The sequence below is a fragment of the Balaenoptera ricei genome, chromosome 14 (genome assembly GCF_028023285.1).
Source record: "Balaenoptera ricei isolate mBalRic1 chromosome 14, mBalRic1.hap2, whole genome shotgun sequence".
Classification (NCBI taxonomy): Eukaryota; Metazoa; Chordata; class Mammalia; order Artiodactyla; family Balaenopteridae; genus Balaenoptera; species Balaenoptera ricei.
Window position 1 is genome coordinate 74,146,018 of NC_082652.1, and position 13,934 is coordinate 74,159,951.

Consider the following 13,934-nt stretch of genomic DNA (forward strand, 5'->3'; position numbering starts at 1 on the left):
CAATGGACAACTTAGCATTTGAAATGCATGAAGATGCAAAGCAGAATATTGTGTCTGTGGGGAAGATGAATACCATGTCCAGAATGGTAAGAATGTAAATGGCGACTTACATCTTGAGATTAGTTCCCCCCATAACCTTTATGCAGAGCTCAGGAAACAGTCCCTCTTTAGACCGGCTCTCTTCAAGTGACCTTCTTCAGAAAGGTAGCATCTCCTGCTCTGAATATCTCCTGACTTGCCATCTCTCATAAACTCTTAACTCCTTTAGCTATTTAATGGCCCAGCTTTCTATGAATTGTTGTTCATGGCATTAATGATTTGTTTATTGTTCAGTATATTACCCTTATACAATGTTAAATTGAATATGTTGGTAAATGATTATGCTATACAAAATATACCATTTAAGAATTGATAATTTTTAAAATTTTTATACAGTTTTTAAAGATTACTCTCCATTTAGTTATTACAAAATATTGGCTATATTCCCTGTACTGTACAGTACATTCTTGTAGCCTATCTTACACCCAATAGTTTGTACCTCCCACTCCCCAACGCTTACATTGGTCCTCCCCCACCTCTCCACTGATAACCACTAGTTTGTTCTCTATATCTGTGAGTCTGCTTCTTTTTTGTTATGTTGACTAGTTTGTTGTATTTTTTAGATTCTACATATAAGTGATATCATGTCTTTGTCAGACCTATTTCACTTAGCAATAATGCCCTCCAAGTCTAACCATGTTGCTACAAATGGCAAAATTTTATTCCTTTTTATGGTTGAGTAGTATTCCATTGTATATATACCACCTCTTCTTTATCCATTCATCTGTTGATGGACACTTCCATATCTTGGAAATTGTAAATAATGCTGCTATGAACACTGGGGTGCATGTACCTCTTTGAATAAGTGTGTTGTTTTTTTTTTATTATTATGTACCTAGGAGCAGAATTGCCAGGTCATATGGTAGTTATATCTCTAATTTTTTTGAGAAACCTCCATCCTTCCACAGTGGCTGCACCAGTTTACATTCCCACCAACAGCGTATGATGATTCCCTTTTCTCCTCACCAACATTTCACCAACATTTGTTATTTGTGTTCTTTTGAATATTTAAGATTGTTAAAGTAAGAATGTCTGTTAGAATTATTAGTGATCAAAGATTTGCTTGCTCAGAGAGAAAGACCAGGAACTCAGAGGGCAGTGGAAAAGGAGTCCTGGACATCATTGCTTATAAACGTCATTTTAGCGGTCAGAGGAGTGAGGGCAAATTGGTCCAAAGGTTAGGGTATGTATTTTCTTGGCAGCTTTCAGTAATGTGGATTGTAACTCAGAAATAATACTGCTGTTTATAGCATATATTTGTGATATGAAACCAGGAAATAGTAACATAGAAATACATGGAAATATTGTGACTTGGAGATGGGTGGTGACTTGGAGGCTCATGTAGGTAATACACAGGAGGAAGGGAATTTAATGAAGCTGTTTAATGAAGGAGGGAGGGGGAGACAGAGACAGAGACCTGTCAGGCCCATTGATTACTGCTATGTTGCTTATTCCCATGCATGTAGCTGTACATGTAAATGCATTTGTACATTCTGGAACCAAAAAGTTCTTAGAAAAAACTACTTATAACCTCTTTGATTTTCAGGTGAAGAAACCGGTAAATAGGGGCTGACTGACTTGGAATGCATTTCATATACAAACTTAACTGGGTACTTAATTTTCTAGTATTATTCTGTGCCCCAGCTCCTTATATTTTTATTTTTATCCTTGTTTATTTGGATGTCATCTGGGTGTACGGGGGGTGTGTGAGTGTGGGGCTGTGCCCCGCAGCCTGCAGTCCTTGCACTTGCCCAGCTGCTAGACTGAAGAGAGAGCCTGAGTCAGCGGCAGAGACATTGGTGATTCACCGGACGCGGACTCTTACAAGTCAGAGGCCGAGGTCCTGGAGTGACACCCACCATGTACGGGCAGGCAGGCAGGACACGACAGCAATCTTCCCTGCACAGGGGAGGAAGAGGCTATCGGTTATAGGGGGCATGACATCAAAAGGGCTCCTTGGTTGCCAGGGGGACCGTGGAACACATCTCCACACAGCTCTTTGGGTTAGCAACCATCGCAAGAGCCGTGCTTTCCTGTTGATAACTGAACGTACTGGAGCTGGTCTGGTCCCAGGGCTAGAACAGTGGTTAGCGGGGGCAGCTGGGGGCGCAGCGATCACGCAGGTGGTTACTGATTAAACTTTCCACTTAGGAGGGGAGGCAGTCATACGCATAAGTAAGCGTGAGGCAGGGCTGGGGAGGGGGGCAGGGGGTGTACAGAGAGCAAGAGAGCAGCCATCTTATGGGGCCTGACCATACTGTGAGTGTACGTATGTGTGTATTTATTTACACATGTAGTATTTTACTCAGTATGTTTATCCCACAAATGCATTTTTTTAAATAAAGAGAAAATAAACCAAACTGAGAAAGGAGGCAATATTTCTCATGCATCAAGAGTAGAGAATAATGGCTTCATAATTCCTCCTAGGAAAAGAAGAGGCAGTGGTCACTGACGAGCACTTTCCTGGTGTGTCTCCTGGCCTGCACCATTACCACAGCATCTGGAGTCCTGATTCTCTCCTTGGTTTATGTTAACAACTCTCAGCCCCATTCAGAACCTGGAGCCCAGCCTCTGCAAACAGCAATTCCCATGGTGCAAAAGGCTGTTGATCCAAAATTCAAGTTTCTTAAATCATTTACCTAAATCCAAGGTATGGATCACACGTATTAGGAAAAAGAATCATCTATTATAAATGGTGATTTCAAAACAAAGTTTCCATTGGTTGTTTTCTAAGCTTTGTTCTCTCTTCATTGGAAGGAAGCAGCTTCGGGCTGTTTGGAGGAAGGGAAGTGAGGGATAGAGAAGGGGGAAAGTTGGGTGGCTATTGGCTCCAGGCAGAATTTTTCTTTAGTAGATAGTTCTATGTTTGGCTGCAGGGGAGAAGTGCGGACAGCCCTGTTCTCTTGCCAAGATAGGTGTTCTTTTTTATGTCAAACAGAGACTGATAGCACTGCATGTACCACGTTGTCTCCTGGAGTCTTGCAGACCTATTCTTTCTCTTCCTTTTGGGGGCTCCAGTACTCACCACACCACCTTGCCTTTTCCCTTGTGCTTCCCGCTTACTCCATAGGCCGTGGTGGCCTCACGTTCCTCAGGAGATGGCCTCCATGCTGATGATTTGCTTATGGCTTTTCAGGTGTTTGAGTTCCCCGGTGGTGCAATCCAGTGGGCCTGGTACAGGAACAATGTCAAAGACTATCTCAGCATTGAAGAAGAGGCCTTTGGCAGCAGCTTGAACAGTCAGAGATCACAGAGGACTCTGGGGACCCTGAGAATAAAAAGCAATGGCCTCCGAACACGGCTATCTTGTACAGGTATCACCAGTCTGCCCACGTTCTGCCCTTAAGCATTTGTGCTGTGTGTCCTCAGGCTATTATTTAGGTTGTTGCAAAACCTACTTAAATAAGTGATAGACAACATCCAGGCTTTGGCTGTGTACTCAGATTAGTTATCAGTGCCTTGAAGCATTAACCTGTTTGTTTTAATTATTCTTGGCATCACTTTGAACTTCTTCAGTATGAAATCATTTTTCATACATTGTTAAGCTAAGATCACTGTTCCAGCCTTTTTTTATATATAAATTTATTTATTTGTTTATTTATTTATTTTTGGCTGTGTTGGATCATTCGTTGCTGTGCGCGGGCTTTCTCTGGTTGCGGTGAGCGGGGGCTACTCCTCGTTGCGGTGCGCGGGCTTCTCATAACGGTGGCTGCTCTTGTTGCGGAGCACGGGCTCTAGGTTCACGGACTTCAGTAGTTGTGGCTTGCGGGCTCTAGAGCGCAGGCTCAGTTGTGGTGCACGGGCTTAGTTGCTCCGCGGCATGTGGGATCTTCCCGGACCAGGGCTCGAACCCATGTCCCCTGCATTGGCAGGCGGATTCTTATCCACTGTGCCACCAGGGAAATCCCCACTGTTCCATCCTTTGAGCCAAAGCTAAAACTGGTAGCTGTGATCTAATGAGCAAAGAAACTACAGCTTCCCTTTAAGGAATAAAGCAGTGACTGTAATAACAAACTAGTTTGCTGATGTTCAGCCTTGAGTCTCTGTGATCAGCCAGTTGGATGCCCTTTTGTGGTTAAGACCTTTCAGAATTCTTTGGAAGTGAAATTAGTGTACTTACTCGAATTTCAAATAAGTCATTAATTCTGAAATGTATTTATGGCTTCTGTATTCCAGACACTGGGGAAGCTGTAGTGACTAAGCTCTCATAGAACTTTCAGAGTTTGGTCTTACCCTGATGATCTTATTAATAGATCAGCCAGTTTTTTGTGTGTGACATATTTCTGTTGTTGTTAATAAAACTCCTTTTTTATACTTGGACAATTCACTTGATTTTAAAATTTACAACAAGAAGAGAGATTAGAGCTTTATCTCTATGAGATTAAACCCTTCTTAGAAGAATACCTGGACACACAGTAAAAGCACTATGTTATTAGTATTACTATTATTATTATCAAAATTGTATGCAGACTTTTTCTTATCTGGAAAATACATACGCCTCTGTATGCATACACACACAAACACACGCAAGCACACACATGCATGTGTGTACACATGTGCCTGCAGTCTTTTCAGACTATCAAACAAGCGTGAACTTAGAGCTCTAAATGTTCAGTGGGGGTGGTATTGCCCAAAAGGGGGCAAAAACTGGTTGTTAGCAGGGTAAAGATATTACTCTTTTTATGTATAAAGCATAGATGTACATGTAGTACATGAGCAGTATGTGTATACAGTGTACAGATCTACAGTACCTCTGTAGTGTTAACATTTCATAGGGTGGTGATTAGAAAAAAAAGTCTAACGTTGTACCTTAGAAGGGAGGTAATGAAAAAAGGTTGAGGAACCTTGCTCTAAAGTAGTGTTGGATGAGCTCTTCCGCTTATGTTTCAGGGGACAGCATGGATTGCGGTGGCTGATGATGGTGCTGTCGTTACCACGCACAGTGTTACAGCTGGCCAAGTGATCTTCTTCCCTAAAAACACAGTACACTGGATAGAGCATGTGGGGAGCAAAGACTGCTTTTTCTTGCTCTTCTTTTCTACACATCATGAACTTCAGACCCTGGAAGCTGATGATGTAATTTTTTCTATACCTGAGGACATTGCTTCCAGGTCACCTGAGGTCTGTACCGATGCTGAGAACAACTCCCATGAGGGTATGCATTACATAGGTACAAAGAGGGCATGAATATTCGGGTTTCTAAGGCAGCAGTCAACAAAGTGACATTTGGGTAATGGGCTCAAGAGCACTGAAGGTGAATTGCTCTTTATTTTCCCTTACGAAGGACTGCTATAGGAAGCTACCGTGTAGTGAATTGGTAGAAAGGTTATGATATAGTTATTAAAAATTACTATAATTTTCATCTCTGAAAAGCCATATGCTCATCCAGGGATAACTTTGCTACAGGTAATGTAACTGTGTTTTCCTAGTCTAATGCAGAGGTTCCCCCAGTTTTCCTAAGGAATGGCTACTTTTGCTCTCTTTCAGTAGTTACACTGTCGCTGGAGGGATTGCTGATAACGCTGGGTATAGAGGGTCAGATGTGGGTGCTGCCTGTGCAAATGGGTGATGGCCCGTGAGTGGTACCCGGAAGGGGTTTTGTGGTAAATTTAGGAATCTAAGTAGTAGGATTTTGAGATTTATCTTGCAGCAAATCCTGCTCTAATGTTATAGGGAGAAGTAGAGGAAATGAGTCATTAGTGAGAGTGTTGGTAAGCATGGGAACCAGTGTATATTTTTGCAGGAGTTTATATTGACCATAAAATACCAATGCCCATACATTGAATACTTGGAAGATTTTCATAAAGATCACAAGTCTTAGGCTAATCGAGGTCAGCTCTTTTGACTGGGCCACTGAAAACCACACTGGTGCCAGTGCTGCCTTATCCTCAGCTACCGCCCGTTCTATTGCTAAAATGTGTAGAATGTTTCACAAATATCTTATATGGTCTCTTATGTGTTTCAGCCTGAAGGTGGAATTAGTTTCATTAGAACATTCCATAAGCAAAAAGAGGATGAGGGGCTCAGTCTTCCTCCCAACTTGGCAGAACTGGTTGTCAATGCTGATTGATCACAGTCTCCAGATAGCCTTGTGTGGAGATAATTTTATGACCTGAAAGGTATAGTATGTTATTTTGTGAAGCCTTTTTAGTTAAGTATTTATATATATGATATATAGGTGTATTGGATTGAGATGTAATGTGTTTTTTTACAGTGGGTCACAGTCAAGAGAAGTTTGAAAAGACACATTTCTCAACAGAGTAGGAAATGTGAGAAAAGGGCTAGAAACAAAAGAGAATGTGCAAAAAAGACTCAGAGTGTGAGGGGGGTGTGCTGGGGCTGGGGGATGCTGTAGGAGAAGAGGCTTATGAGAGAGGAGAGGCCAATCATGTAGCAATTAAGGGGCTTTAAATAGGAGAGTGACACAATGAGGTTTTTAATTTATTTATTTTTATCATTTTATTTATTTTATTGAGGTATAATTGACATACAACACTATGTTAGTTTCAGGTATACAACACAATGATTCAATATTTGTATATATTGTGAAACGATCACGACAATAAGTCTAGTTAACATCCATCACTATACATAGTTACAGATATTTTCCTTGTCACTGGGAACTTACAAGATCTTAGCAACTTTAAAGTTTGCAATACAGTATTACTAACTATAGCTGCCTTGCTCCACTTTACATCCCCATGATTTGTTTATTTTGTAACTGGAAGTTTGTATCTCTTGACTTCCTTCAACCATTTCACCCACCCCCACCCCCAGCCACTGGCAGCTACCACTCTCTTCTCTTGTATCTGTGAGCTTGGGCACTTAGGTTGTTTCTGTATCTTGGCTATTGTAAATAATGCTGCGATGAACATGGGGTGCATATATCTTTTTGAGTTGGTGTTAGTTTTGTTTTTTGAAGTGATGACCAATCCAACTGGATTGTGGAGAATAATTGGAAGTGGCCAGGTGAGAGGCAGGGTGATGACTCAGGGGGCTCCTGCAGTCCCTCAAGTAGGGGACGATGGTGGCCTGCACTGTGTGAGAGGGAAAGAATTGTTGAGAAGCAGAGAATTTAGAGACACAGGACTGACAGGGCTTCGTTGACCGATTGAGGGGGGAGGTAGAGATTGGTATTTAGGATGACTCACGTTTTCCAGCCAGGTCCCCTGACTTGAATGTCTGTCTTAAAGAGGTCACTCTATGTTAGAAATTTCAGGAGAGTTTGGGAAGTTAGGATAGTATCTGACAGTATCAGATCAATATCTTGGGGGAACATAGGATGTGGTATTGGCAATTCCTACCACATAAACTTTCTGTGACTGTAGAAGGGCTATGTACCTTACTGGAACTGCATTTGACTCTCCTTTTGTAGTACCATTTTGAAGTAGTTTATCTTATTTTGTTTTTTAAACTTCCTCTGATTCAGGTTCAAAAGAATATCAATTTCCAGGAGGAGTAATACAATTGGCACAATATTGGAAAAATAGAAGTGAACTAAGCAACGATGAAAAAATTTTTAGTGAATTCCTGAATCAGGTAATTGAGAAAAATGTTTTGAAATTATTAAAACATTATTTATTTAATTATTATTATTTAATTATTATTAAAATGGATGAAATATGAGATTTAGATTGGATTCATCATTTTTCTGGACAAAGGAAAAGGAAAGAGCTAGTCAAACACTGGTTGATTTGATCAATGCAAACTATTAATTGAGGCCTCATTGTGAATTTGGGAGCTTAACTTCTTGGCGTGGGTGGTTACATTAACAAAGAGACTGGATGCTCGTGAGATTTCTCTTTTCATTTCTCTTTTCATTTTCATTTGTTTTAAATGCTCAACTGGCTGTATTGCTTAATGACTAAGAGCACAGCTGTGGCATCAAATTCCCTGATTCAGATCCCAGTTCTGCCACTGTGTGACCCTAGTATACTCAACCAACCTAGATTTTAATTTCATCACATAAGGTTGGTGGCAACCTTAAAAGATTATTATAAGGGACAAGTGACATAATAAATGTAAAGGACATAAAAAATTGCATGTTCTCAGTGAGGGCTTCATAAATATTAGTTATTATTATAATTATATGAATTGTTAAGTTGCTGAGTTGAATGTTGGCTAAATAACTGGATTTCATGTTTCTTTTTCTTTCTCAAGCACCAAAATGCCCTCACTTTTAGTACACTCAGGATTTATAACAATGGATTAAGACAGCCACATTTTCATTTTAATGCAAATGAAATGGGATATGTAATAAGTGGATGTGCAAAGGTAATTTCTCTGTGAACCCGTGTTTTTTGAACTTTCCTTTTCAGTGCAGAAAGAAGCAAACAGGAGGTATTTCTTTGTTTTGGTTCACTTGTTGGTAACATAATAGGACTCTGTGCCAATGGCTTTCTGGGCCATTTCCACAGAGGATACCATGCAGGTCCTGCTAGGTAACTTCCAAGTTTGCTCTTAGCATGCGAAGGGGCTAAGAACATTTCAGAACTGATAAAGAGGTTTATCACTAATGGTGAGGGGCTGGAATACCTGCTTACATGTTCAGAGTTTTGCATTCTCAGGTAATGCAAGCATTTAATGTGCTCCACTTTGGGGACCGTGAAATTGGCTGTTTGCCTCTCAGTGTAAGATGAGTGGGCGGGGGGGAGGTGTGGAGCGCCAGCAGGGTGACCATATATCCCCATTTATCCAGGATCCTTCTGACGCATACTTGTCATCTTGGTGAAGTTATTAATATCACCCCCTTTGATTCTTCAGAAAAACCACACTAAGTAGCATGTTACTACAGGGCTCCTGGGGAGATCTACAGGTAAAATGGGCTTCTCTAGCTTGTACCTGAATCAGTCTTGACAGAAAGAATCAGACCAGACTGAAATTCACCTTTTATGTCACCCATAGCAAAAGTTTTTTGTTTTTAGAAGTGAAAGCTTTAATAAATTGGAAAAGGGCATTGTAATCTTCCACAAATTTAATTTCAAGGATCAGATTTTATTTTTGGTGTGCTTTGTGCTCATATGTGTGTTTTTTATGCACATTTAGTCTCTAACTCTTTTTTAAAAGACCATTAGGATGCTGCTCTCCCAGAAGGCTGAATTTTCCCAAGCAAGTAGAAAGGAGGGCATAGAGGTGGTAAAACACTGCAATTTAAATCCTCTGCCTAATTAGGGAATGTAATTGATAACCCTTAATTAGAACATGGTGATTAATGCTCTTTTTGCATGATGTTCTACACTATTGAATTCACTAATGCATTTTGAGGGACATTTACTTTAAATAGAGCATCTTTTAATTTTTGTGGGACTTTGTCTCAGAAACAGGAGAGTTAATGTGAAGGATTGCCTCTTTTCTGCTATTTACCCTCTCTGAGATGTCCCTTTATAACCATATGCTTTTATCCATCTGTTCTTCACTATGAATACTTATCCTTAATGAATATTTGATTTTATTTGCTTAACTTCAGCATGGTTTTTTCCCCTCCTTAGGTGGGCATTATCAATGCTCAGTGTACCATAGAGTTTAACGTTCACATTGGAGATGTGATATTTTTCCCCACTGGAACCCAGCATTACATTAAGAATACATGCGATAAGGAATTGCTTCTCATTCTTGCCTTCAGCACTGGAGACCAGGTGAGAATAAGCCAGTTTAAGAGAGATTGCTGAGTGCCAGTGAAGTGCAGAATACTCTGCTAAGCAACGTATCTGCATCATAGGGGCCCTCAGTATATGTGTGTTGAATAAATGACTGAATGAATGAACTGGCTGAACGAATGTGGGAAGAGAAGAATCAAATAATCTTTTCATTCAGTTACAAAGGGACCCAATACATCACATTCCCTCTTAATTCCCCCAATTCTCAACCAGCTGAGAAAAAAGACCAAAGAGCAGTATATAGAGATCCAGGAAATCATTTCTATTACTAATCAAGCAGGTATTAGAGAATATGATTAATATCTGTGGGCAAGTGGGTTTCCTAATATCTATCTCCAGAATTGGGCTGGCCTTCCGACGTTGAGGTGGGCCCTTGTACTACCTTACAGCGTAGAGAAGCAGAGCATGATTTTTGAAGCTTTGCCAGTTCCCAGACAGAGAGGGAGGAGCTGAAGTGAGCATGGCTAGTTTATTCTTCTGGAATTTACTTGGCAGAGAGAGGAAAAGAAGAGCCTCTTGTATATGAAAAGAAACTTTAGGAGACGTGAAGTAACATTGAGTATGATAGAGCAGTGCTACCAAGAAGGAGTAGCATTCCTTCCCATCATTCTTTGTTTTAAGCAAATCTGATACATCGTGATCTGTAGTATAAAACATACATTAAGAGGAATTGTTTATTGTATTAAATAGTTGTTTGCTTTTAAAAATTCACCCCAGTGTTCCTCAATTAGATAGAATAATGTGTTTGAAAAACAAGAATAAATAGTGGAATTTAGATTTTTGAACAGTCCTTAGGACTAGGTTCCCTGCTGAGACTGGGTGAGAATTATAAGAGTCTGGGTATTCCTGGGGCAAATCCAGGAACAGACAGACATTTCTCTTGGCCGTGGTTCTTCCTACATGGAGACCCAACAAGATCTCCAGGGGCGAGCACAGCATGAATTCAGCAGTATCATCTACAGAACCTATACCATCCTGCTCAGTGGTGCTTATTTCCCATGATGACACTTCCCTTCTTTGAGGGACACTGGAAAATTCCAGCATCTGCTTCTCTGGGTCTCTGAACCTTCCTGGGGGTACCTGGGATGAGGTTTGTGAAGAGCTCTGTGAGAGGAGGTGCAATGGAAAGCTAGCTGTAGACTCTTGGGGGGAAGAGGATTCCAGTGTCCCCTGCTTTTGGTGTGGGGCTCACCGCTACTGCCACCCCCTTGGTCATCATTCTCTACAGCTGTTATAAGAACAAATCATGAAGCAAAATGAAGTCAAATCAAATATAAATAGGAAAAGAAGGGAAAAACTCATTAAAACAGCAAGTTAGAGTTAAAAAAATTAAGATCAAGAAAAGGGAATTTTAAAAATTAATTAAAGATTGATGTGAAAGGCTAATACCAACAAATTAAAACTTAAAAATATGAAAGAAGGATAAAAATAACAATTGAAAATTATTAAATACAAGTCAAGAATTAAAGAATATGAATCTTTTGAAAAGAGAAAAGAAGTAGAGGGTTGTTTTTTTTTTTTTAATGAAAAGAAGCAATTTAAGGGAGTGATCCACAACAGGGAAGGAAAAAATGAATCAGAATTTTGGGTAGGAGGAATTTTTTTTACATCTACCCCCACCGCCAGGAATGTCTGATATGCATCTTGAGGGAGCATAACCCCGACTAACCCACTAGAAGGGGTATTAGGGGTGCTTCTAACGGGGATGTATTTTGCATAGGGGTATGAAGGGAAAGAGGAAGGAGGAAGAATAAAGAGAGGCTGAGAGACAGAAACACATGCCTAGAGAGAAACACAGAATGAGACATAGGGACACAGAGAGAGACATACATGCCCAGAGATACACAGCGATAGAGACATACAGAGAGACAGAGATCTACAAAGAGAATGACACAGACACAGAGAAAAAGAGAGGAACAACACAGATACACAAATAGAAGGAGTCATACAGACATAGACACCAAGAGGGACAGAGACCCATAAAGAGACAGAGACACAGAAGGAGAGACACACAGATACATACATACCCAGACACAGACAGACCTATATACAGAGGGGCAGGGAAAGGCAGACATACCTAGAGACACGCACACAAAGAGTTAGGAGAGAGATTCAGAGACAGATAAGCTCAGAGACACACACACAGACACAGAGAGAGACAGAAACACAGTGAGAGACCCAGAGAGACCCACATACATGCAGAAATTGAGAGGCTGGCTGAGAAAGAGTGGTAGTGTCAAGGGGGAGGGGTGCAGAAAGGACAGTAAGATCGTGATAGAGAGAGGGCACAAGGACAGACAGACAGAGTCAGAGCCAGCCAACTGGACAGCCAGGCCAGATAGGCAGAGATTAACGACTGCCTCTGGCTGTGCAGGAGGAGGACTACTTACCTGGCAGCCACATTAGCCTCCGTCATGTGCCTCTGGGCATGGAGCTCTGAGAGGCCCTTTGGCCACTGGTCCCTGCTTACAAGTAGACAAAAGGTCTTGCTCCCTCTTTAAAGAGAGCTACCTCCCAGTGGGATGGAGGTCCCTTCTAAGAAAGCTTCAGATGCCTCAGCATCTCTAGCTATCAGTCAGACTTTCCTTATTCCCAGAGTCGAAGTGGTGAGCTCCCCATGGCAAGAGAAGACAAGTGTACAAGGGGACCATTCGCAGGATTTCATAGCTCCTAATGTTACACAGCTGTGACCTACAGTCTTGAAAATGCCTTGATGACTGTAAGATCTTTGTAGGAACCTGAGTAATTTGGTGCTGATACATCTTCTTTTTGTTTCTACTATCAGTTGCAAACCCTTGACATGGACGATTATCTCCAGGCCACAGTAGACCACATCCTGGCCCAGCTTTTCTTCAAGCAAAGTGAGTTTAAGAAGATCCCCAAATTCAAGGAGGACCAGGCAATCAACCTGCCTTAGATTTGCTGATGAGTTCATATCCATTCTTTGCTCTTCATGTTATTCTTGCTGTTTTTAAAGAAGGTCCACTTGGCTAATGAGCTTGGAGCTCTTTACAGAGTGATATTGGGAAAGCAGGTGTGAAGCAGCCCTGTGGGCTCATTTAGCTGATAAGATCATAGTCAATTCATGCTAAGGGAACATTTCAGTGTACTCTGTGCAGATTATCTATGGAGGGGATCTGATAAATTAAATTAATATATTTTTGTATGGATTTTAGTCACGTGTATATATTTGTTTACTTTCCTTTTGTTACTTCACATTTATTACTCCAAAGGAAAATCCATTCTTTTTGCACATCACTGAAACTTAGTGCCATGCTTGTAGTTTGGTTATTCATCACTGTGGAAGGAAGTAGGGAGATCAGCTTACGTATGTTGTACATACGGAGGCACTGGAACCCGGGTACATCTAACCTTTTCTGGAGAGTTTAGTATAGAACCTTAGGTTAGCCATTCTCAACCCTTTTGTTGACATGAAGATACTTTTTATAAAGCCCAAAATTTCAAGGACTCACTCATACGAGTAGTTGAATATTTATTGTATATTAGCTGAGAAAATAATGACAAGCTAATTATGAATTCAATACTTTCTTTGAATGTATTTGGATTTTATTAATCACATCATGAACTATTTACATTTGAGGAATAGTCATCCCTATGGTTGAGAAGCATGTGTTTTATTTAGTCTGTTGGCTGGGTGTGTATATGAATTTGAGGACTACTTGTCATCACTTGAAAACTGGTAGAGGCTGGTGGTCTCTAAGTTGGGGGTCATTGTCTTAAGTAGAAAAGAATTTGTTCAGATCTAATCTGTGCTTGATTTTTGTTTACAATTTATTTTAATAGGTATTTGGTACCCCTGCATTTTGCTTGGGTATCACCATCAGTTCTGGGCTACCCTATACAAAACCCCGTCAGTACAGACACTTTCTAATGCCTTGAACCACCACCCTCTTTCAGTTATATTTCCCTGACACATAATGGAATTTTTAGATATCTTAGGATGTTTGTTCTTAACCTAAAAACAAATCTGTATGTATTTCTCTCTCTCTCTCTCTCTCTCTCTATCTCTCTCTCTCTCTTTCTCTGTGTTTCTCTCTCTTCTAGATAACTAGCTCTATTGACTATATAGAAGACAATGAGAATTAGGAATGACTTGCTTTTGGTGTGGGGAAGTAGCCATCTACATAATGTACATAATCAGGTCATAAAAGGCCTGTC

General features: G+C 40.6%; 1 pseudogene; it reads left to right on the top strand.

Moving 5' to 3' along the window:
* The first annotated feature begins 2 nt into the window (after nt 1-2).
* On the top strand, nt 3-12,672 carry LOC132347586 (uncharacterized; annotated as a pseudogene).
* The last annotated feature ends 1,262 nt before the right edge of the window (nt 12,673-13,934 follow it).